This window comes from Lagopus muta, chromosome 1 (assembly GCF_023343835.1).
Source record: "Lagopus muta isolate bLagMut1 chromosome 1, bLagMut1 primary, whole genome shotgun sequence".
Classification (NCBI taxonomy): domain Eukaryota; kingdom Metazoa; phylum Chordata; class Aves; order Galliformes; family Phasianidae; genus Lagopus; species Lagopus muta.
The window spans coordinates 60,595,910-60,619,039 of NC_064433.1; the positions used below are offsets into that span (position 1 = coordinate 60,595,910).

The 23,130-nt window shown below is 40.3% G+C and overlaps 1 protein-coding gene across 17 annotated transcripts in view; it reads left to right on the forward strand.

The window, feature by feature from the left end:
• The window catches only part of CACNA1C (calcium voltage-gated channel subunit alpha1 C), a 479,128-nt gene that overhangs the window by 252,413 nt on the left and 203,585 nt on the right, over positions 1-23,130 (forward strand). The window lies entirely within an intron of this gene.

Genomic DNA, 23,130 nt, shown 5'->3' on the forward strand with positions numbered 1-23,130 from the left:
AAAAGGTTGTGTGTATGGCCAACATGTTAATTAACCATGAGATGCTGAAACAGACTGCTCTCAAACTGTTGCTGACTGAAGGTTAACAGAAATTGTACTTGTGAGAAAGTGGTGTAAGGACATAGACTCAGGGCTCATATATCTGAGTTCACAGCACGTATGTCATTAACAAACTGTGAAGCTGTGATTTGTGGTGGTATGAATACCTGAGAGCAACCTTCTTTTCACATGATACCAAAGCACTTGTAATTCACTGGAATGCTTTGATAGTAGCCTCAAGGTTAAGGCAGGATGAAGCTGATGGCCAGTTATATTTAGCTTGGGTCCTTGACTCCTGGAATCACTCCCCTCCCCTCCCCTACTGGTGCAGCTGGGCCCATCTCTAATGACCTTCAGCTCACACTGCAAGATGGATTTAACTGGGGGGACCTTTTGGAAGTAGGAATTTGAATATGGATAAATTCTAATGGGTTAGGATGGACTTCGCTTGCATGCTTATTCTAATCTGTGTATCTAGTCAAATCCCACAATTTTACCTCATGTTTCCCAGTAGTTGATTGTTTTACAATAGCTCTGTCTTCTGAAGCTGAGTTCTCCTTTACTTTGGTCTGAAACATAGTAAAATTCTAGTCTGTTTCTGTAGAGAAGTTGAAGAAACTATAAATCAAAGAAAACAACTGAAACCTAATTGCTATTGTTACTATAAAGACCTTCTATGGCAAATTCAAGATTTGTACATTTATTTGTTGTTATAGTTTGTACTGGTTTGCAATATAGAGCTTTTAGAAAAATAAATCTGAAAAGAGCCATATAGAAATACAGAATGGAATGTGGTAGATCTGACATAACTCTAATAAAATTCTCTTGAAAAGGAACAAGCTGTAGGGGCAGATTGTGTGAGTGTGTGTCACAGAAGAACAGATATTAACCCTAACCTCCCCCCCCCATGAAATGGCCTCTTCTTATCCATCAATAAGTCTGGAAGCAATGCTGCTGGAAACTATAGGAGCACGGCTAGTTTTCTCCCCACCGGGAAGAGAAGTTGGCCTTCAGGTGGGAACTGAACTGTGGATTAACTACAGGCATCTCCTCTTTCTACTCTCCTATAAAGCATACTGACAGGAACATGTGTTGTTTCTTTTGCCCCGAATCAATGCACTAAGTGTTTTGTTTCCCATTTTGTATTATCAAAATTAACACTTATCATGTCATTTTTTTCCATCTGCTTTTGTGGTGTGAGGTAGGGGCTGCAATGGTGGAAGGGTTTCATTTGAGATAGAAGCTTTGCTCTCTTGTACCTTCTGGTAGCCGAGGTCTTGACACTGTGTTTAATTAAGTAAGAGTTACTGAGTAATGTAAATTTCTCAAATGGAGAGGCTAACGATGCCAAAGGCTTCACACTGTATTGTTTGAGTCACTTGTCTCATTCTGTGCTGTCCCCCATTGAAAATGAGGGATGGATGCCACATGCAAAACCTGATCCTGGGAACATGAGGATCAGAGGTACATCATGAGCAATTTCATTTAGTTTGTTGGGATTTTATTGTTGGCTTCGTTGTGCTTTGTAGTCTACACATTAAAATATATATCAATATATATATTTCTGAGGCTGTAAAATCTGTTGGCTTACCTTTCAAGGCAGAGCCCAACTGCAGCAAATGTGCAGTTGCCCCTACCTCTCAGGAGGGGGGCAAAAAGACAGCAGCCACATCTCGTTCACCACTGCTCTCGCCCATTCCTTCCACTCTGATATGCTGCTGTTTTGTGGCAACCAGTCTTGTTTGTTAACATCAATAGAAGCAAGCAGAGCCTTCTTGTACACAGAGCTTCTCTCGGGCTCTTAAGATAAATGTTGACTTCCCAGGACAGCTGCTGCATGCAGATCACAGGGACGGTAGAAGACCTGTTTGGATGCTTGCTTCTGCCTTTACCCTTGAAGGAGAAAGAGGAGCTAGAATGTGTTTGTGTGGGTGTTGACAGCAGACAGGTGAATTGAGCATTCTGCAAAGCCTTCAAAATGCAGTGAGGCTTTCTGTCTGTAACTAGCGTCCCTTTCTTGGCTGCACTTCCTACACCCTAATAAGTATGTCCAGATCAGTTTTACTGGTGATAATCCACCAGAATCCTAAAGACTACAATTGTAGAAATTTACTTCACCCTTCATGGTGCTATGATATAAGCAAATAATTATGTTTTTAATATTTTGGTACTGCCACATAGGAAAAAATAATACTCATGGATTCCCCAATGCTGAAATCAAATGCAACCCACTTAATTACTAGCAAATAAACAATGATTCTGCCTCCTTAAAATACCCAAACACTTTCATAATTAGCTAATTAAACTACCATATAAATGATTGTTCAATGTAAAAGAGGGATTGAGAGGCAGGCAGAGGAGGAAAAGCAATGAAATCATTACCCGCAGACACGCTTTGTTCTCCAGAACAGCTAGTGAGTTGTTACAGGAGAGATGATGGGTGGAAAATAATAAGAACAGTAGCAATAATTAACTTGATGGTAATAGTTAACTTGACAATATCCACTGTTTAAAGGCAACCAGTGCGTTTGTTTTGCTGATAGAAGGCCGCATGAGAAGACGTCTACCTCCCCCTCAGCACTTCTCCATTGCCTGTTGCAAATGGGGCAGGCAGAAGAGGGACAGGCAGGGGACTTTTGTATCGTGCCCTCCAATAGCCTTCATTCACTGTGTGCTTTTCGGGTACTTCACATAGGCCAGAGTTTTTGCAGTTGGATGTAAGGTTTTAAGCAACAAATTCTACGTTTGTGTGCAGCTTTTGAGTGGGCCTGAAGAACTGCAGAAGAGCCACTCACAAAATCAGCTTAGCAGAGCTATTTTCTGCTGCACACAGAGTGGCTGCCCTAATTTGGTGCTGCCGCGGGCTGAGTGGCCCTTTTAAAACTTTGCTGTGGTTGATGAGCCTCTGCTCATCTGTAGCCTAGGACAGAAGAAATCCCCAGCCTCCCTAGCATTCCTCTCCCTGGCTCTTTTTTAGTATAACTTGAGAAATCCTGGACGTTATGAAAGATCTTAACGTTTTGATTAACGTGGCTGTTAGAGTGGAACTGTAATTTGTTGTGTCTTCTGCGAAAACGTGGTAAAATGTAGTCTAAAAAATGATCATCTTTCCCTGGTGGCTGTGTGTCAATGCTGAGATTTTAATGGCCTCTTTTAAAATCCAGGCAAAGCAGCAAACGTCTGCTGGTATGTAATTTCACATAGACAAATTTGTTAATTCTTGGCGTACCTAAGGGACAAGTATTCTGTTGCAAGGAGCTCCACTAGCTTGTTATATAGACTTAATTTCTGTTTCCATAGGCGTAACGATGAGGAGTGACATTCCTTAATTTCTGCATCTTCCCCGCAGGAACAAGCCTGAGGGAATTTCAGTATTTTCCCTCCATCATCTAATTTATGTAGCAAATATCCTCTGTAGATGTTCTGGATATTTCGTGTTTCACTTTGAGTTGAGTAACTGTTAAAAAGCAACAGGACAAAAAGGGTTAGTTGCTAACAAGGCAAAGAAATCAAAAGTTGGAAATGCTGCTCAACGGGATGAAAAATGCAGATGCCTACTGGGCTATGGAGACAAATGTCCTTCAGTAATTGTATGAGTCAGATTAATTCTTTTCCAGTGTTGTAAACTGGTCTGCTTTACTCTTTTTCCTTTAACAGTTTGGCACAGGACACAGATATCTGTTGTCTTTCCTCCCTTAGATCTAATTAATTTTTATAAGGCTTTTCTGTATTTTGATACTGGAGATGCTGCTGGTTTTGCAATCACTTGTGATGCGCTAAAGCGGTAACATCCCCAGACAAGTGTTGCAGAGATGAGGTACGAGTTTTGTGCCCTTCAGCATCTGTTTTATGAGAGAACTGCCTGAGGTGTGTGGGCCTTGATAGCTGAAATCAGAAAATAAATTGAAGCAATATCTTAATCACTGTGTTTTAGCTTTTCTGCCGTGTCACTGAGATGTTTGTAATATAGGAAAGCGAAATGCATTTTGTTTTGCAACTGCTTAATGAGAAAACTGCTTAGTGGCTAAGTTTAAAGAAAATTAAAAAAATGGAAATAAAGGCTACATCTGGGAAGCAAGCAATTCTGTCTGCTGAACTGATCAGCCTTCCCCCGAGCACCCAGCAAGCAGCCCCCGTTTTGCAGCTGAGTGAAGCTGGTTGAAAACTGGGTGAAACAATCTGAGGCTGCTGCTGGAAAATTGTGTGTGAGGGGGGATTTAAAAGAACAAAGTTGTGTGTGTTGCACAAACTCAATTATTGAAATATTCTGTATACAGAGTACAAAAGTGTGTACTTGGAAAATACAGCTCTGTTCTTCCACTGAGGACAGCAAGAGCTGTAAAAGCTGTATCCTAAATAGCTTAGGATATGGCTGTAGGTGCTTCAGTACAAACAAAGAAGTCAAACTTTGGGTAGTGTTTTTTAAAGCATTGGCTCTGATTCCCTGTTGTGCCCACTGCAGGACCAGCAATAGCATGGGAAAATGTGGCTGTTGAACTTTGGGGTCCTTCTCTTTCCCAGCCATTGCTGTGATATCCTTAACACAGCTTGAAAGTTCAGCAGTGTTAGCCTCCAAAGGTCCAGACCAGCATTTGGGAATGCTTTATTGTCTGCGCACCCTCTGCCCAGGTTTATTACCAGTGAATGAAATGATTTCATCACAGTGTTTCTCTGCAGCTTGGGGAACAATTGCTAGAAATGAGCTATGGGTCAGTGCGTGCTGTTTGTCAGACCTCTTGTTTTCAGCCAGGCTGAGCCCGTTTTCCTGGTGCTATCTTGTTTGGACTTTCTATGCCTCTTTGTTTGGACTTTAAAACTTTGTCAGCTTGTGATGACTCCCAAGGAATGTGTTTTTCTTGTAGGGTTCCATTACACAAAAGCAGTCTAAGGGTTATGAACAGCGCTATCATAAGTGCTTGCAGTTTTTTATCTGCAGTTTGTGAATAGTGATAGTGAGATAGAAGCCAAAACAATGGCACATAAGTTGGAGGTGAAAATGGGAGAAGTTACATGATGTAAAGACCATTAAGCACGAGGGAGAAAAACAAGGATCTGAAATAACACAGAATTCTTTTGAAAGAGAGTATCCAAATTAAACTCTGCTTGTAGGAGCTCTCTTGCTGCAGTCCTCCATGATGTCTTGTTTCCGTATCAAGCATTTGTAGAGACAGCAGACAGTCTCTGTAAAATCAACCCTCTGCCTGCTGCAGAATGCCATTGCCCTCTCTGAAATACATCAGCCTTGAATCAGTCCCCGTAGTTAGCTGCCTTCAGGTCTTTTGAAGCCACGTTCAGCTGGCAAATACTTCCAGGAGAAGTTAACCAAATTGCATTTTTTTCTTTCATGTGTTCCTTACTTTCTTTAAGTATACTGAGTTCAAATACCCTTGCATGCACTAAGCACATGCCGGTGTGCTTTTTTCTCTCCTATCTTCCTTACGTAATTTTGTCACTCCTGAGTAAGTTTCACAGCCAAGCAATCTTATTTAGATTTTTTTTTTTCCCCATGAAAAAGCTAAGCATTCTTTAGAGCTGAACCCTCAGGCTAAACTGTGTTTTTTATCCACATTCATGCACCAGCACTGAATACAATGGAATCATCTGCTTCACCTTGAGATATCTTGGCTTTCTCTTGTGTGCTCTTGTGAAAACTGTGTCTGCTGTTCTGCCTGAGAGCTATATGCTGGACTAAGAGAGAGAAGAGAGAAAATATGTATTTCTTTCCTATAGGATGTCCCTTTCTTCATGCAATTAGAGGCAGATGCTAACACTATTCACAACAGTCAGCAAAAGTTATAATTTGGTGCACAGACTGTTCTTGTATACTGAAGTAGTCGTAGAGGCATTCAAAAGCTACATATTTTTGGGCAAAGTTTGAGGTGTAGAAATGCTGGCATCTTTATGGTAAAACTGGAAATGCAGTTGAACTTGAAGCAACATAACAGAGATGAGACTTACAAGTTCTACAACAGATAACTTGATATCAAGTCCTCCTTCCAGTGCCCTGGGAGTCTGTTTCTCATTGTGCCTTGTTTTCGCTTTTCTTTCTTCCTCCTCATTTATCTGTATCATTTTTGTTTGTCATTTTCTGTCCCCTTCTAGTATTAACATCCCCAGTTAATATAGCACAATGTAAATATGAACAGCTCTATTACCTAATAAACAAGTGTACACATTAAATATGAGAACACGATTAAGCAACACTGAACACTTCCTGTGTCCTAGATCCTGCATGACTCATATGTCACGGCAGTTAATTACCAATCAGCCAATTTGAGGAAAGCAGGAAAAAGGATAATACTATAAGGAGGGGACTAGTAGATTTTTGCATCACTTCCATGTAAAGGTCTGGGAATGCTCTGCCTTCCTGACAAGATGATGGGGAGCATACAGAAGGATTAAGCAACTCTCTGCTGGTACATAAGCATATCGGGCAGGCAGATACAGCTTTTAAAGGAAGAAAAGTCCCTGAAGTACTTGGGATACAAAAGAAAGAAAGCCTCTCCAGTCAAAACATGCAGGACCTGAGCATTTCTCTGATAGCAACAGGCTGTGCTTATTTTACAGGAACTAATCAAAATAGAGCGTGTGACACTTATAACTGATTAGGAAAAAGCCATGAGATTTTCACATCAGGTCTTATTCAACTGCTCTGAAAGGAAATTTTCCAAGGGGAGCTTGGGGCTTCAACTCAGAGGGGTGCTGAGAGTGTTATACGTTCTTAAGTCTTGCTCTGAGGTGAAAACGTGTAAGAGGGGGGAAAAAAAGCATCCATTAAAGTGTATTGGTGTGCATAGGTTTGTATGTGTGACAGTGCACTTCTTTTTTTTTTTCTCCTTTATAGCTGGGCTGAGTTTCAAAGACAGTGAATGTCAGAAATTGATAGTACCTTTTATTCATAGGCTCATTTTCCTGAACGCCAGCGTATTCCTAAACAGTTAAGAATAACTGCTAAAACTGCAGCATTCCTCTCAGAAATGACTGCCATTAAAGCACAGCCCCATAAAGATTACTTCTGGAGGCTGTGAGGCTTCCTGGGAAGAGCACAAAGCAGCAGCAGGGTGAGGTGTAGGACCACCGCCAGCTGCCCAGCCCCCATGTCCTTCCTGGTGCAGGCTGGCCTTACGTGCATGGTGCAGACACAGTACCAGCTCCACCTGAGGCTTGCTGGGATGCATCTCCAAGTGTTTTGGTGAGACTGTGCTAGGGAAGAAAGCTCTGCCAGCAGAAAGTCAATAGTACCCCCTCCTGTTTGTGACTTGCTCGCGCTTTAATCTCAGGTCCCCATTCTCACTCATCCACACACAGCGTGAATTCTTCTGATTACTTAAAAAAAATAAAAATAAAAAAATAAAAAAAAAGTGCCATGGCCTTAGCACAGCGAGCTGTCCCTGTTTCCCTGTACAGACCTAAAGGTGTAAGCCTTCTTTTAATTGTTTTTTTTTTTTGTTCATCCTTTTGAAGAACACTTTGTGGCAATCCTAGACAGGTACAGTTACAGTCAAACTGGATTATAATTTTTCAAGGGAGATTTTTCTCTCAAAACAAATCCCATGTAGCAACAGGTGAGAGGAATGGCAGATTGACACAGGATTTAGCTCTGAGCTCCCTGGGAAACTTGTAATTGGCCCCAGCCAAGGCTTGTCAGTGGAGCAATGGAGCTCTGCTGTGCAGAGGGTAAAAGGGATGTTTCTCCACCTTCTGCACCTCACCCAGCGTTTGATCATGAGATGAAGAGCATAGGAGGTTTTTAGTAAGTGAAACTACTTACAGACTGCAGTACAAAGTAATCATTGTAGTCATATAGCAAAGAATCATAGCATGGCTTGGGTTGGAAGGGACCCCAAAAATCATCTAGTTCCAACCCCTTGCCATGGTCAGGGCTGCCACCCAGCAGCTCAGGCTGCCCATGGCACCATCCAACCTGGCCTTGAATGTTTCCAGAGATGGGCTCCCACAGTTTATCTGGGCAGTTGTGCCAGTGTCCCACCACCTTCTCAGTGAAAGAGTTCCCCCTGAAATCTAGCCTAAATCTTCCCTTCTTTAATTAAATACCACTTCTATCGCTATCTACCCGTGTAAAAAGTTGATTTCCCTTCTGAATCTATCATGTCATATGCTCCCTGATTTTAATGAGTGTGGCAACAAAAGGCTGCTAGACTGTTTTTGACAATCCTTGGTCATATATGATTTGCTAGTCGAGAGACCATGATGATGCTTCTCATCCGCGTTGAAACTGTAGTTGCTTTTGCAGTATCTTGGTGTCCTTTCTTGTTACAATGCAAATGTCACTAAAAATGTTTGTTGCTATTAGCAGTCTGTATCTGAATAGTTTAGAGAAGTGACCCAAAAAATAATCTCAATGAAGTTTCTTTGGCATCTCACAAACACTGCCTGGTTATGTACACCTCATCTACTGTGTAAAATAGCAGACTATCACTACAGGATCCCACCACCCCACTCCTGATTTTGTCAAAAGGCGGTAGTCAAGTAGGTCCAGTTTTCAGATCCATCCTTCAGTTTTTAAGAGATTGTGACTGCAGTTTCATCTGAATCTCCAGAAGTATTTGATTTGTATACAGGGAGAAGAAAAGTGGAACACAAACAATAACAGCAAAAATATAAGAGAATATATACAGGTGGTAGAAACGGGAGGGAAGATCTGGGGTGGCAGCAACCATGAGTGATAAAAAGGGTGAAAGGCAGCAGCATCTCATTTTTCATCCATGATGAGTTAGTCAAAGATTTATAAACATTTAGACAAAGTCCTTTTATGCTTGTCAGAAGTTCATCTTCTCTAGACTGTTATTAGCTCATTAGATGGTTAAGCAGACAAGCCAGTGTGCCAAGCTCTTATCCCTTGAGGCGTCTTTTCTCCAACTAGACTACAAAACACTTGGTGTCTCTGAAAAGAAATAAAAAAAATCAGGCTATTATCGTCCTAAAATGGGCACTTAAAAACTGGAAGATCTCAGATCTTCAAATATATTTATCCTATGTATTTCTCAGTTTTCCCAGTTACAAACTGGAGGCAGTTTCTCTTTTACCCATGTGGTATGATTCATATTTTAATTCATTCGTTACTGTCTGTGAAGTTCAGTACAACTCTTGGATGAAGGAAGTTCTGTTTACTCAAGCTAGTAGTGTTGCTGCTTTGAAGGCTTCTCTGATCTGTGACGGGAATTGGTAGATTGAGTGGCCTAAGCCAAATTTTCAACAAATGCTGACTCTTCCTCTGCTGCTTGTAACAAGGGAAGTCCAACATTGCTCCAGAGGTGTAAGTTCAACAATCCACTAGTCTCCAAATTTCTCTGAGCGCAAGATTGATTAAAAGTACATTCAGCAAAGCTTGTATATTTCTGTTACAGGAGCTCTGTGGACTTTGGACCCAAAACAAAAGAAATCAAAAGAAAACTGAAACATTCACGAGGTCATGTTCCCAAAAGCCCTTCATAGTTGGATTGACTGAGGAATAGAAACTGAGCCGGCCAGATGAAAGACAGGCAGAACAACAATGCCTGAGTGTCTTCTTGAGTAGGGAAAATCCCTCCAGTTAAATTGGCCTCTCAAATGTAATCTTCGAAAACATTGAAATTACACCATAAGGACAGAAAAGCATGCTCCATTCCAGTGTGATGGCAATAGCATTTCTAAACTGATCAGCTCTGGGGAGAAGCCTGAATTCTCTTTCCCCCAAGAGAGCTATTGGGCCCCTTTTTCAAATGATGACACGCAGAGTTATTCCTTGAAATCCCAAATGAGTAGCAGATTTCTTGAATAAATCTGCTTAGCTGCAAAAGTGTCAAAGACATTTTGAAAGGGTACTCACTCATGAATACAGGACTGACCCCTGGTGTCTTTCTGTCTAAAACCAATAGACAGCTGCCTCTCTGATGAGCAGAATCTGGCTGAGTGTTTGGTCTGCTGGAGCCTTAGCGCTACAACATTTAGGTCTAGAGGATACTTTGAGAGGTCATTTACTGCATCTTCTGCACTAAAGGAGGGTTTATTTTCCAGTGATTTAAACTCTGTGAATTCCTAGGCTATTACTCTGGATCAATCCAGTCACCAATACTGGCATCCCAAGGATCTTCTATACATTGTCCATCCTAAATTTTCCTTGTTCCAATGAAGCCATTAATTCCTGCTATATTCAAAATGAATGCAGGGAAACAGGTTTTCATCACATCTCTGCAGCAATTTATAGCTTTGTTTTGTCTTTCCTTTTCTACAGTGAACAGCATCGCAGCAGTCTTTTCTCTCAGGTCACTTTTCTGTGCTTCAGAAGGTGCTCATTTTTCTCCCCTGGACCTCTCTAGTCCATCCCCATATTCCTTCATTCACAGACTTCCAGCAGAACTTTCACTCCTGCTGAGTGTAACGGGTGGATTTTTTTCTTGCATCTTGTGGTTTGTGCGTTTGTTTACACATCTCAGCATATTTGCTTTTGTGTGTGTGCGTGTTGCAATACCGTGACTTTGAGTCATAGTCAGTCATAGACTCTGGAGTCTTCTCTGAAGGTCTAAATCACTAAGGTGATGAGGCAAACTTATTCCCGGTGATCTCATCCTTTCAGTCCATTCTGGAAGACTTGTAGGATGATTTAGCCCTACTGGTTTTCACATCTGTCAAGTTATACAAGAGATTTCATTGTCATTTCCTCTTTCTGTGTTAACAACCCAACACAGAATAGTACAGTGAATCTAATAGCATTAGTTCTTGGTAATTGAACCTTTCACAAAAGGGATGAAAGTTAATTAAAATTTTAAAATTCTCTCTAATTATTGTTTTATGGCCCCTTTGTCAAAGATCATTGGATTCATAGTCCTACTTGCTTATTTTGTTCCATCATGAATAGAATTTGAAATTATGTAAAGTGCGGCAGTGTGGGAAAGTGGAACAGAGTATGTGCAAGTGATGTTGTGCCTGGAAGATGAGTTGTGGAATGGAGCTATTGGAGTCAGCCTCAGCCATTTGGGGCAAGTCCTTGGGACACATTATCTTACTAAAATTTTTCCTTATCCTTATGAAGCCTGATGGTCCTATAAGGATGGAATGATAATGACAGGAAAAAAATGGACCTGGAAATATAAATTTAGATTGCTTGATGGAAACAGAGATATTTTAGCAAAATAAAAATATTTGTAAAATTTAATCACGCAGTTCTTTCCATTAGTAAAATATTCCATTAAAAAAAAAACAACCAACAAACAACAAAAAAAAAAAAGCCTTTTTGAGGTTGTTCCCACAGCCTTTAAAGGGATCACAAGAAACTATGAACAGGGCAGTGATACCTATAGAACTTTTTCTTCTCCCATTGATGTGTTAATGCTGGTATCGTAAACTTCTAGTTAACACAGAATGAAAGAGCTATATCTAAAATTTTTTCACCATTTATGCATTTGTTCTTTTTCACACTCTTTTTGCTATTCTATGGATAAACCTTTTATACCATTTAATTTTAGTTTTTTATCAGTTCCACCATAGGCTTCCCAAACATTAGTACAGTTTGTAGACAGATGAAAGAAAACATTTAAATCCTTAAAGTCTATGCAATTCTACTTACTGTCCCTAAAGAAGAATATTTCTGATATTATCAGACCAAAATCTACCATACTTATTCAGCTTTTATTCAGCTCCTGCTCATGCAGACTTTTTAGAAGTTGGTGGAAATTTTATCCAAATAAGGACTTCATTTAAAAAGTGTCCCATGACAGATTTCTTAAGTGTTTGCAAAATCTGCATTTTTGCCTCTACTTGTTTTTGAAAACTGAAGTTAAGTTTGTTATACAGTGTATCTTAAAAACTTTGCCTGCCCTGTCATATCGCTCCTTTTAAGGTATTACTTTTTTCGGTCTGGAAAACTGTGTCCAGGTCTGGGGCCCCCAGTACAAGAAAGACAGGGAGCTGTTGGAGAGTGTGCAGAGGAGAGTCACGAAGATGATCAGGGGACTGGAGCTCCTCCCATACAAAGACAGGCTGAGGGAGCTGGGCTTGTTCAGCCTGCAGAAGAGAAGGCTGTGGGGTAACCTCATTGCAGCCTTTCAGTACCTAAAGGGAGCCTACAAACAAAGGGGAATCAACTCATAGAAAGGGTAGATAACGAGGGGAAATGGTTTTAAGTTGAAGGAGGGAAGATTTAGGTTGGAAATCACAGGGCAGTTCTTTACTATAAGAGTGGTGAAGTGCTTTAACAAGCTGCCCAGAGAGGTTGTGGATGCCCAATCCCTGGAGGTGTTCAAGGCCAGGTTGGATGGGGCCCTGGACAACCTGATCTATGTATTAAATGGGGAAATTGTGGCCATGCCTGTGGCGGGGAGGTTGGAGATTGATGATCCTTGAGGTCCCTTCCAACCCTGGCCATTCTGTGATTCTGTGACTCAATATCAGGTGTGTAGCCTGATTGGATTTTTCTGAATTTGAAGTGCTAGTTGTTAGTTAAATGTGGTAATCGTTACGTGTATGACTGGGTGAGAACAACGCGATAAGAGAATAATTGTCTTAAAACAGCATCCAGGAATTCATCCAGCTCCTGCCGTTCTTGCACTGTGGGCAATGAGCCCAATTTTAATATGCATGACCTAAAATGTACAAAAAGCAGAGTGGGAGAATGAACGGGTAAAAATGCCAAAAAATGTCATGGGATGAGACTGTGCAGAGTCTGCAAGGCTATGAGGAGTATGTACAGAGCACGAGAAGACACTTAAACACCACCAAAATGAGTTCAAGTGCAGGCATCGACTCTTTTATTTCAGTAGTGTGAGCTGGGACTTGGCCAGCAGCAAGGCGAAAGTGATGGTTTCAGTTTATTACAGATCAGTCAGAACAACTAGTAAGGATGAAAAACTTGGGACGCGTCCAGGACAGCAGCCTAACATTAATAGCATTAAAAATAATTTTCAAGCAGATCAATATGAAAACTGTTTGTTTAAACCCTGAGGGTGATTGGAGAGAGAGAGAGAGAGAGAGAGTGTGTGTCTTGGGAACAGAGTAAGTGAAAACACAGTGTGTGTAACATTTGCATCAAGTGAATGCAAAATCTTTGAAATCCAAGTCCGTTTGGTGCAAAATGTTTGCCAGCCCAGAGCGGTAGTCTGTGTGACGTAGGGGAAACCTGGCTGAGTTCTTTGACATAATTTCAACAGGAGTGGCCTCCAGAACAATGGGTGTAAGAAGGATTTGTCTGTAACTGAAGAAGGGAAATTTTGGTTAGGGGTAGGATTTGGGATTTTTCAGCTGACTTTTTCCTTTAGGCAGACATCATTCAGCCTGCACTGCTTGCAAGGGAATAAAGCCACCCCTGAAGCCAGGGAATGGAGGAAGAGATGACTGTAAACTAGCCAGAGGCTAATCAAGCTGAGTTTAATTAAAGAGCGTTATTGGATATTAATAACATTTGTGACCTTTCCCTGTCCAGAGTGTAATATTTTTCCTAATTTTTATTTTAAGTTTATCTACATGAGAGTAAATATTGCTGTAAGACTTTATCAAAGTGAGAGAAAACATAGGTGTTGCTCGCCTCTCCTCTGCTCTGGCATGGAAATTAGCAGTTCAGTAGAATTCTTTTCAGGCTTTTAACTCACAAAAGGGTATCAGTGCAATGTTCATTCCTTATTAATGCCTGAACTTCATTAAAAAATATTTTTCCTTTGTTTTTAATGTACTAAATGTATCAGTATGAATTAACCTATTTCAAAGATGTTTCTTTTCTTCCCATTTTCCATCCTGCTGGTTTTCCAGCCAGGCTCCGGGAAATTCCAATATTTCAAAATTTGCTTTTGATGAATATGAGATTGAAAAGTTGAAATATTCTGTAGACGATATTCCCTTTCTCTTCCTTCCCTGAGGGAAAGTTCTCAGAGAGTTTTATCACAGAAATAGCAGAGCCTTATGCTTAAAGACTTTTACTGGACAAAAATGATTTAACATTCCCAGATCCCTGTGTTTGGGTTTCTTGAAACAAATCCAAATATTTTGTTACGACATGACCTTGCATTAATCTGCACCCACCCAAGCTGCTGCAGACTCTGGCAGGGTGATCCAGTGTCCTTCCTCCTCTGCAGGCTGAGGTTGCACCAACCTGATGCTCAATCCCAGCCTAATGGATGAAAGGTGCCATTGCTTGGCAAGGTTATTAGTGTTCCCTTTTACCCCTGCAAATGTGCACAGATGGGGATTAAATAAATGCTTGTCTTAGAAGAAATGAAAATAAGTGCCACCGTCTGACAGGAGGAGTCTGAATTCTGGCTTCCAGCTTCCAGTTCTTGGGTCTCAATACCTGCAGCCTTTTCATTGAGGGTAGGCAGGGTGGTTGGTGGCAGCTAAACCAAGGAATAGAAAAACTGGAAAAGAATATCAATTTCTTGGGTATTTTAGTAAATCTAACTTAGCAAAAACTATTTAAAACTGAAGCATTTCTTTCCATTCTCTGTGCCTAGTAGAAATCTTGCTACTATACCAAGCTGTAGCTTCTGAGTTTGTTTTAAAATGAAGCTCATTTTTATTCTCTGAGTACTGCACAGGTCACAGTCATGTTTTTAATTACCAATCAGACTTCCATTAAGGAAATAAAATGAATTTTATGTGCTGGTTGTCAAAGGTCCATATAGCTGCCTCATTTCGTGTGCCCTGTCCATTCAAGCAGCAAGCAAATGAACAGAAACTTACTCAGGGGTAGCAAACAAAACCTTGAATCCTTTGCCCCACAGAAAAGAGACAGAGACTGAGATGGAGAAGCTGCAAGGTCTTTTCATTTTTCATTCCCTTCAGCTGTGTTTTTCCTGTCTGCCATGAGCAGTGTGAACAGAATGTTAAATATGCCTTTAAGTTACTCATGGAAAGAAAAGGTCACACACATACACGTTCAACATCTCTCTCTTTCTCTTTCTTTTTTGTGTGTGTATTGTGTTTGTATGAATGAGCATAGAGAGACCCCAGCCCTAGAACATGAAAAACTGAACTGTGGGACCCATCTATTTGCTCAGAAATTTCAACAGGGAGAGATTATAATAGTCATAAATTCAATTCATTTATAAAGCATTCTCTGTCAGGCATCACTGCGCTGCACAAACAATTATGAAAGAGTTGTTGTAGATTAAAAACATAGATTAGAGAATAATAAAATGCACCAGAGTGATTGGATTAAAATGCATTTGACAGAAATGTTTTAAAAGTGGGATTTGAGCTCTTCTGGGTGGTCAGAGAAAAGTCCCTGCTCGGTGGTGCATTCAAACAAAGACTTGGGGGAGGATTTCTGCAGGGGATCCCTTGTGTCTCTCCAATTCTTAGTCTGGCCCTACAGTAGTTGAGGGTAACTCAGAGTGAGTCTAAATTGTGCTGGATGTGGCTATTGTTTCATGTTTGCTGACTTTTCATCCCAAGTTAGCTGCCCAAATGCTTCTTTTCGTGGTTGTGCTCATCCATCCCCAGCTAGTCCTGTCCTCTCCTGGAAGTGTGCCACATGGCGAGGATCAGCATGAGGGACACTGCTGGTTGGTCTGTCCACTCAGAGTTCCCCATGAAAGGCAATTTAGGGAAGATTTCCTGAGAATTTATAAAGAGGATAAAGAGAAATAGGAAAGTCAGCCTAAAAGCAATTATTGACTTACCTAGCAAGAGGACAATATTTTCCATGTTAAAATTAGCAGTAAAATTCTCCCTGGTTTAGTCTATATATTAGTCTAATCTGGTATATATTTCAAGTACTCAAAACCTTATCAAATCAGATGAAATTTATATATATATATATATATATATATATATATATATATATGAGAAAAAATGTATTGTCAAATTAATGTTGTGGGATGCAACTCTTCCACACCTCTTGTCCATGAGGGGACTATAAAAACACTTTGCATGAAAAAAGTCTTAATATGGGTACATTTCCTAAGGAACTCGCTGTCCACATGTTGAGTCCTATCAGAAATTCAGTGCTTTGTTTTGGGACACAATTTTTGGTGAGGTCTTAGTGCCACCATCAGTCATCTTTTCTAAGTGCCACTAAGGCACATGGTTTGATGGTTGGATTGGGTGGTTGGACTTGGTGATCCTGAAGGTATTTTCCAACCTGAATGATTATATGAAAGATGAAGGTTCCTCAGCATAACACTGTGTGCAACAACAGCTTAAACTTACAAGGTAGACAAATTGTAGTTGTGATAATGTTGATTCCAGGCATTTTAAAAAAAATCATTAGTCTCCCTGAAATCATGTGGTTAACTTAAAATTAATACATCTTGAGGACAGGAATTCACCTTTGTTAAGCATTTGTACTACCACTATGAAGTTTAGAAACTCATTGAAAAACAATGATCAGATTATAAATATATATTGAGAACTCCAGACCAGTCACTTCAGGAACTAGCGTATATATGGCGCAAAGCAATAAGATCATTAGAACAGCCATAGCTGAGATTCTGTATCCAATTTCCAAAGGCAAGTGTGATTGTGTATCCTGTGCAGTGAAGGCCTTTTAGAAATTGTTCTAATGAGCCAATATTGTTTACACTGATTTTTTTAATAGAATTCTCCTGAAATGGGCTATGTACCATTCTGCTTGCCAACAGAGTCCGAAATTCAATATTTAACTCCAACATGATTTTGAGCATGGAAAGGTTTGACTTGAAGGGACTGTGTTTAAAAACAAAACAAAACCAAAAACTAATAACATTTTTTAAAATTTTAATTTAAAATGAAATAAAACAGTGAGATGTTTTATGGTTGGTAGACTTGGATATCTCATTGCACAGATGAGCAAATGCAAACACCTAAGCATAGTGAACAGCCAATGTGTAACTTATCTGAGCCATTCTGGGAGTTGAATGAGACATGATACGCCTTATGATGATCTATTAGATGTAGCTGTCATGCTGAAACTGCTCTGATTTAAATGGATGCCCCTGGTACTCTGTCCTTAATCAGTGATTGGTAGACGGACAATTGACTGTGGTGTTTCAAATGGTTTTTTTAACCTTGGAAAAGGTACCAGACTGTCTCTGAAATTGCAGAAGAGAAACTAGTAAAAACTTTTCTAAGGTTGAATTTCATTCCTATGCATGGTAACAGTGCAACACCTAGCCAGCTTTTAATTCCTATCCAGAGATCCTAAATGAGTCATAAGCCTTATGCTGCCTTCCATAATGTTACTTCCCTCTGGAAGGGTAATCTCCTATTGGACTGATCTGAATATAAAGTGACAGTTCATTTCAATTTAATCAGAGTAGTGGACCAAAACAAAAACAACTAGGACATGAATTTCTCTGCTTCTTCACAGCCACTCAGGCTAGAGTGTTTCTACATTGGATGGCTTCAGTTCTTCGTCCCAACAGAGGAAAACAAAGTCTATAAGGCGAATGTTTCTCTGACTTAGATTCAGATATGGACAGAATTCTATTATTCTTTTTCAGTCTAAAAAAGAAGGCATCTTGAGCAAGAAAACTCAAGAGGTTTCTAGTACTGCTAGCCAAAGACTATGAAGAAAAATCTTACATTGGTTAGACGTTATCTAATCAGCACCAGAGGCCAAATCTGAAGTTTAATTGAATGCATAATTAAGGCAAGTGCTTGACCATCTCTACGATAAGCAATGAGGCACCCAACTGATAAGTATTGATGTGTGATTGTTTGCTAGGTTATTCTGAGGACTAGATATTTAGAATGATGAAATAAGCAAAGAGATTCTTAGAAAAGTATAGGTTGAAAAGAACTTTGGTAGGTTGTCTTGTCCAAATTCCTGCTCGAAGCAAAACTGTTTCTATAATTAATCAAGTTGCTTGGAATCTTCTTCAGTGTAAAGGTTTCAAAATCTCACTCCTCCTATTATGGGCCAAATAGTGTTGACATACGTTAACATCTTTTGAAATGTAAGTTTTCCAATAATTTCATTTTTCCTTATAGAATAATGTAATTTATTCATTTATTTGTTACAAGGTGACTAGCAGAGGGAATTGCCCCCCTTTTACCTTGGTTTTCTACTACAATTGGATGCTGACAAAAAATATAAGTCTATTGAAACCATATATAATTTCAATTTGCTCCTGGACAAAGAGCAACAAAATAAATAAATATGGAGCTTAGACTAGATCCTGCAAGAGAACCAGGCATGAAGTATTTGTTAATTTGCCAAGAAGCACTTGGAGACCGTGCATATATATCGTGTCTGCAATTGTTCAAAACTATTAATGTTCTCCTTTCCATTTACTTCCATGGAAGTACTTTTAAGTGCATTGTGGGCATGTTATAAATTATCAAGCACCAAAGCCTGGCTTGTGCTACATTCCTGTTTTATAGTTGCTCATTTCAGATTTGCGAGAATTCTATATTTATCTGGTTTATTCTTCTAATGCTGTGCATCTTTAAAGTTGCAGCACATGGCAGTATTCCCCATTCACAAGTGTTATTTGAAGGTGGTATTTCTGTAGTACTAGGTGTGTATTTAACTTTGCCCACAGAAAAGACGGAGGTAAAGACATAGTATTTGGTTGAAGTAGAGTAGAGGCAATGCAGATCATATTTGGAAATCTAAGCTTTCAGACAGTGTTCTGACTTCTGTTTACTAGCGCAACAGGTTATGTTTAGTTAAATACCAGCCATCCACTTCCTTCTGTGGTCTTATTTTATCATTGTCAGGTAAATAACTTTTTCTTGATTTGAGGGGGAATATTCTTTTGGAGGAACTGGTAGAAAGGACAGTGTGTTTTAGGTCCAGTATTAGCAGCAGATTAGGTTATGTTCAACCATACGCTATCTAATCGTTCCTTTATTTTTATTTAAATAAAAAAATAAAAAAGGGAAATGGTCAGTGTTTTCTGCAGTGGCAGCCATTTTCATAAATCAAAAAATTCCTAACACTTATAGGTTTTATTCCCTGATGTATTTATGTACTATTTTCATGCATACTTAGCTGGAAACATCTCCTGAGTAACCAAATACGCTCAGAAGTAACTCAGTGTTAACAAACCTGTCTCAACATCTGCTTTATTGACTTGATCTTATATATAAATGCACACATGTGGCTCTTTCACAGTGAAAGTTGAAGTTATTAAGCAAACGGTAGCATTCAGGTCAGCATACTCACAGAGCAGGGATATCTGTATCTTAGATGTGATGGTAACTTGTAATCCAAAAAAAAAAAAAGAAATCTCTTGCACAAAGTATTAGGGCTGTTTTCCCAGCTCTGCAAGTCGGTTTCCTTGCTTCCCATCAGCAAAATATAGTTTTCCCTACTCGGAAAAAGTCTGAGTGTTCCCACCCTGACTTGTATCTCTCAGAGCCTATTTGTACAATTAATGAGAAAACATCCTATATGACAGAGGCCCTTAAAATATCATTGTTTTCCTTGGATAACTGAATATTTGCATTACTGAAGAACTGTATTCCGTTATGTTAGGGAAGCACTAGGGAATAGTAGCGCAGACACTGACGTAACTTGGTCTAACATCGCACAGGCAGCTTTAGATGGGTCCTATCTGTGAAGAGCTTGCTGCACTTTGCTTCAAATACATAAAATCTAGATTTTGAAATTGTTTGTTACAAGATAAGCAGAGTTCTAGCAGAGACAGAGAGCAATATTTGAGAGAACCTGTGCTGAGTGAATTTCAGATTGTAAACTTTCTAGATTGGGATGTATGAAGTGCGAGGCTCTGACTGTGATTGAGCCCTGGCTAACTCTTGCATTGAGAATGTGCTCACTGCAAACAGAGCTGCTGGGTGGATGGGGTTTGAAGAGCTAAGGACTGAGATAGAGTCATTCTGATGACTGGGTCCCCAGGAGCAGCACTGGTCTGCTTGCTCCTCTCATGGCAGGAGAAAAACCCCAAGGCACCCTACAGTGCTGTGCTGGGATTTCCTGTTTTCAGACTCCGCCTGTGAACCCAAGCTGCCATTAGGTACCGTTTAAAAATTAAAAACAAAAACAAATCTATGATGTCTTCAGAAAGCACATGGGATTAGAGGGGCTTTGTACTTAATATAGTAATCTTCTTTTGGAAATACATCTTAGGGGCTCAGCAGCAAGTTACTGTTTGTTTCTTTAAGAATGAGATGATGTACAGTTTGTTTCTTGGCAGTGCTGGTGCTGGCTGGTCTGTCAGCCAGGGCAGCTGATGCTTATGTCCTATATCTGTAATAAAACAAATGAGAACAGTGGTAGAGCCATGTGTGTTCTCCAGGCTCTGATCAGTTTTAGAAAACGTTTATCAGTCCTCTTTCTCCACTCATTTTGCTTTTCTGTTTGGTAGTTTGTCTTAGGTGTTTTTTTTTTTTTTCTTCGTTTGAAACATTTTTATCAATACTGTTTAAACAGGAAACTCCTGCTTTGTAATTCTGCAACCTGCAACATCCTTATTGAATCTAAACCTCATCAGCACGGTTCCCATTCCTAAGACACAACTGAAAAAATACCATGCCCTCTTTCTTTCAGCTCCAGAATGTTTGCTGTCTTTTGATGCTGTGGTTTGAGTATGTGCTTTTAAGGGACAGTGCTGTGGTGTCTCCTTTCCCTCCAAGGATGTTGCAGGCAGCACCAGCAGTCCCTGGAGATGCTCAAGATCAGGCTAGATGGGGCTCTGAACAACCTGATCTACCTATGAGTGTCCCTGTTCACTGCAGGGGCTTGGACCAGATGGTCTTTAAGGGTCTCTTCCAACTCAAACGATTCTGGGATTCTTTTGACATGGCACAAAACTGCCTTCTCAGAGGAGCAGGATTTCTGGATACTTTATGGTGTTATGTCCCTCGGGAGCCTGAAATACTGGGGCCCAATCTGCCTAATTCCTGGGAGCAAAGTTTGGAGTGAGCAGCCAGCAGCGGCACGGATGCCCATTTAGCAGAGGCAGGTTAATGGTCCTGGGGCTGCCAAGTGCACTGGGTGTTCCTCTCATGTCCAACCAAGGTAGCAGGTGGCTGAGTCATGTCTGAGCTCCCCAGGCAGGGGGCACTGAGTGGGACTGCACCTAGGTTCCTGGAAGTCTGCTTCTGTCTCCTCACTGCTGGGCTTTGCTGTGCTCATAACAGCTCTTCAGTTTTATGGTGTACGGCAGAAAGGGAACACAAATTAATTAGTAGGCTCTTCAAATTCTTCTCGATTCTGAGCGTGAGCAGCTCCCTGAAATGGCCTTGGAGTAGCTGCACTGTGTAAGTTGGGCAGTATTTTTCCTTCAGTCCTGAAATCATTAATTTAAGTGCAGAGGATCATAAAATCTCACTCTTCTGCTCAGTATTCTGTATCTTATGTTCATTTCAGAGGCTTTTATATAATTTTGCTTTTTTTGAAGCTTTCTATCATAACCCAGGCATTGTAAAGAGTTTATTCAAACAACCTGTAGCATATATGCATACGTGCATATATATAAATGTATATATATGCGTGTGCATGTAGGATTTTGGCATATTATTACCTCAGTGATGTGGTTCAACGAAGCAGGAGTCAATCATCCCACAGACATCTTCAGAGACAGTGTGGTATGAGGCTCCTAAACCAACTCAGTGGAACCTGTTAGCTGCTGAAATACTGGCTGCTGTGTGCAGTGCTAAATAATGATAAAGTTTTTTTCCAGAATTTTCTCAAGTATTTGCCTTCTTGGTCTTTTGGTTGTATAATATAGGTATTTCAATGAAATTCATGGAGTGGAAAGGCTCTTCTGGCTGGGCAGAGCAGTACAGCAGAGCACTGCTGCCACAGAGAGCACAGAGCCAGACACAGCAGCATTTGTCCCACTGTTTCTTGAGGTCAGGGGCAATGTTTAGAGATAAATCACTGAGCACGAGGTCAGCCTCAGACCTTCCCCTTCAGTTGTTTAGCCAGTCAGGTTCAAGTTGTACCTGGAGCTGGTAACCAAGAGAATGGGGCAGTCGAAATCCCTTTGACTGCCAAGAGACGTTGTAGGAGAAGGCTGTTTGGGGAACCCATGTTTCTCCATGAGCCATTTTCTCTGCTTACAGAGCAGAATGAATTGAGTACAAACAGCAATCTCAAGGGCAGTCTGAATGAGAGAGTGGGCTTGGAGCTGCTGGTGGTCTTTTTTGAGGGGAAGAAGAACTTGCCCACAACTGTAGGAAACCCTTTGGATGGAACAGGGAGTGAGATTCATTAATGCAGTAGTCACTGGTGCTGTAAGCTGCTGCATTCTTCTCTGAGTTCAGTGGGAGAAAAATTCTTGGTGTCCTCATCTGTGTCTGTCTGTATTGTGGGCATGTTCAAAAGCTTTACTACTGGATCAGATAAATACAGAACAATACTTTTTTAGGTGCTCTTTGTAGTAAATTCCAGGCATTACTGCAAGTGTTGTGGTATCATTATGGGAGAGAAGAGATCGATATTTTAAAGTGCAAGCATGTACCTGCTACCATCAGATGGACTTTCTCAGGCTTATAAAATAAGAATGCTAATATAAACATGGAAATGGACGAGTATCACATTTTTTGATTAATGAGTTGCTAGTGAGTTGCTATTAATTACCTGAATCTGAATGGAGGAAGTTCAAATGGGCAACTGAGTCAAATGATGAAGTGATCTTATGTAAACTCACACATTTTATGTTTTTGTGTCTTATGAAATTGTCATACGTGCATTTATCAGCACCACAAGACAGAGGAGCAGGGCAACTGCAGTTTGGAACTGCAAAGACAAAGCACTGAGCTGCCTGATTGTCTTGCTGCATATCCTACAGGATATGAACAAGACTATCTGGGCTGTTTTAATTTCTATTTGAGATTTTTATTTCTTGAATGAGAAATACTCTAATACCTCACTTTGCAGCTTAAACTCAAAAGGGGCCTAGTCTCCCTTTGCTGTCATCTTGTTTACATGTACTTATTTCCAACCCAGCTTGCCACACAGCACTTCTGTTGTGATTAGCTAATGCTGCCGTTTCCTTCCTACTTAGATGGAGGTCCCCATTACTTCTGCAAAGCTACTATTGTTATTTCATTCCAGGGCTGAAAACCCAGAGATGAAGGACAGAGAGCTTGTGTGCTGTCTCCTGAAGGCTGCTTGATTGTCTGAATAGGAATGTACTGTCACTAGAAGTGACTTTGTTTGGAATGTGCTTAAATTTCAGCCCTCATTTCACAAGGACATGTACATTTCTG